The sequence below is a fragment of the Ovis aries genome, chromosome 15 (genome assembly GCF_016772045.2).
Source record: "Ovis aries strain OAR_USU_Benz2616 breed Rambouillet chromosome 15, ARS-UI_Ramb_v3.0, whole genome shotgun sequence".
Classification (NCBI taxonomy): domain Eukaryota; kingdom Metazoa; phylum Chordata; class Mammalia; order Artiodactyla; family Bovidae; genus Ovis; species Ovis aries.
In genome coordinates this window covers 47,877,188-47,880,131 of record NC_056068.1, presented here as the reverse complement: position 1 = coordinate 47,880,131, position 2,944 = coordinate 47,877,188, and the positions used below count along the sequence as shown (strand labels likewise).

Below are 2,944 nucleotides of genomic sequence, written 5' to 3'. Positions count from 1 at the left end.
TCAGTAACATCTTCTGTAGTTTCATCTCCTGACTCACCTAGTTTTTTTCTCTGCTCTAATTATGATGTAATAAAGATGTAGTGTCTACCCTTTGAGGATATTTTAACTTGAGTCACAAGTCCCTTTCGAATTGGTCAGAAAATTTCAGTCAAATAAGAATAATAACTTATTCCTTGAGACATTTCACACTTTAAAAATGGAGCCAAGATACATGTATAGAAAGCAACTATTTTCCTCTAAAAGTGTGGAAATCTATTCCTTCAGTATCTCAGGCCATGTTCAAAGCAAAAGAAGGGAGAGATAACTACATTTTCCACTCAGACAGGGTTACTCACTGATAGATGCTCTGGAGTGGGTACAACATCTGAGTAAAAGATTGGGATAGGAAGTTAAGAATGAGGACAAAGATGGGAGAAGGTACTGACTGTCTATTTCCTCTCATTTATCCTTGGTTTTTCTAACCATAAATAATTTTTTTCCTAAGCAGGTACTACCTTGGAAAATAAATGTAAATTTATGGTTCTTGAGACATAGCCATAATCATTTAATGGAGGAGGTAAACACTGATGAGATAATTGGGATGATAAGTGATACAACACTGATCAAGAACTAATTTTTACTTCTTTTTAGAAAAATTCCTGCCTCAGTGACCAAACACATAGGTTTCCATAGTGTCTTTGGATATCTGTGCAGGAATTGTTTAGAGTTAGAGATTGATTGGCTATAAATAGACCAAATTTTATCCATCTCACCCTAACTTTTTTATCCTTATAGCTATTCCTATCTGCCACCTTTCAAACTCTAAATAAAAATGTTTTAGTTACATTATAGACACACCTCTAAACACCTAAGGTGGGTACTTGACACACAAGAACTGAGTGTCAAGCAGAAATATTTAGCACACAGAATTTATTTTTAATTGCAAAAAAACTAGATCAAAGACCTGGGCTTAAGGTAATACCTTGGACAATTTGTAGCTCTATTTTGACAATTATTTTACCAAGAGATTTGATTATGGGGAGTTGACATGAAACTTCTTCACTCCCCTGTCCAAAACCAGAGTTCTGACTTTCTGGGTGAGGGACTATGATTGTTAGAGATCGGGCTGTAACTTGATGGGTAGTAAAAAGGCGAAGAATGCCACTCAGATATGCTTGGTCTTGGCGCTATAGACTATACGGTTCATTAATGGAGGGAACAGAAAATAGACGTAACTCATAATGAGGTGGGCGACATGTGGAACATGTTTCCCAAACCAATGAATTGGAGACAATCCAATCACTGTGACATAGAAAACCAGGACACAACAGATACAGGGCCCACAGGTGTCGAGGGCCTTGACCCTCTCTTCTCTGGAGGCAATGCTCAAGACACTCTTGAGTCAACACATAGGAGATGAGAATAATCACAGAATCCAGTACAAATATAACGACTACAAGGACCACTGGATACAGTCGATTGAAGGTAGTATCAGCACAGGCCAGTTTGATGACATCCTGGTGAAAGCAGAATGCCTGGGAAAGGACATGGGAATGGCAATAAGGGAAAAAATAAAGGGGTAAGATTTGAGGGACAACAGATACAAACCACCTCATCAGAACTCCCGGCCCAATCTTCACCATCAGAGTATTAGTGAGTATAGAGGTATATCTAAGGGGGTTGAGGATGGCAAGAAAATGATCATTAGGTCATAGCGAGCAAACTCCAGGTTTCACAAAGAAAAGTGAGTGTATAAAGTAGGCCTGAGGAAAGCAAGGCTACGTTTCCAATCTCCCTGTGATCCAGCCAGAGGACTCCCAGCACCGAGTCAAGCTCAGCTCCAGATCTGTGGCTGCCAGCATGGCCAAAAAGTAGTACATAGGGTCGTGGAGATTATGATCTTCCTTAAAGAGAAGGAGGAGGACGCCATCACCAAAAAGGACAGAGAGGTAGAAAAAAAGGAAGGGTGTGGAAATCCAGTGGTGAGCTGCCTCCAAGTCTGGAAAACCAGTCAACAGGAAGGAATTGAAGCTGCTGTTGGGCCACATGTGGGGTTTCTCCAGGCGAAATATTCTTTTTTTTCATTTATTACCATAGAAATGCAGCTCTACTTTCAAGGTATCACTCTAAATGTATCTTCTCAGAATTCTTCCATAAAGGTAAGAATGACATCAATATAAGCCATTGCTTTTGAGAATATATTTATAAGACAATCTATATTTTTTGAGTTCTTAACTGCATATTCCAGGAACCATCACTTACCTAAGTAATCAAATCCTTAGAACCTCACGTGGTCATCTGCATGTCCACAAGCTCCCCAGGGAATTTCTCATGCATACTACAACTTAGACCCATTTTTATTAATTATGCTGCTTTCCCAGAATAATCTATTAATGAGGAATTTCAAGGAACTCAACTCTAACGTCATTACAATCCACTACCTAAAATTCAATTTTCTTCACAGTAGGGCTTCCTTAACCCACGTTGTCCTGCATATGTATGATTTCTCAGTAAAAGTGTCAAGTGTCTAAGAGAAAAATGTATAAGAAAAGAAGCTGTGCCACCACCGTGTTTGCTAAGGAGCAGGTTGATGTGGAGAAGAGACACTTCTCCTCCCATTTCATGGATTAGTTTTTGGAGAACAAAAAGAATTACCTTAAGTAATGATCAGCCTCACCCAGACAGTACAGAATACTCACTACCACTATTGTGGCCCAAACTGATTCAAATGTAGATGAACATAGACCCTCAGACTAGAATAAATGTTTAGGCCAGGGATAGATCTGACTCATGATAGAGTTTCTCCTTGTATGTGAAAATTTTATATTCTCTTATTTTCGTGTAGTTTCTTTCTCGTTCCCCATTATTTTTCTGTCAGCCCTCTAAAATAACTCCCCAGGACTTGATTTCTCTCCTTTCAAATTCTCCATTTGTATTTTTTAAAAAATCTTGATTTTCTTCCTTT

The 2,944-nt window shown here is 38.8% G+C and overlaps 1 pseudogene; it reads right to left on the bottom strand.

Annotated features, from left to right (window-relative positions):
* Positions 1 to 1,144: 1,144 nt before the first annotated feature.
* Positions 1,145 to 2,027, bottom strand: LOC101101918 (olfactory receptor 51B5-like; annotated as a pseudogene).
* Positions 2,028 to 2,944: the final 917 nt, after the last annotated feature.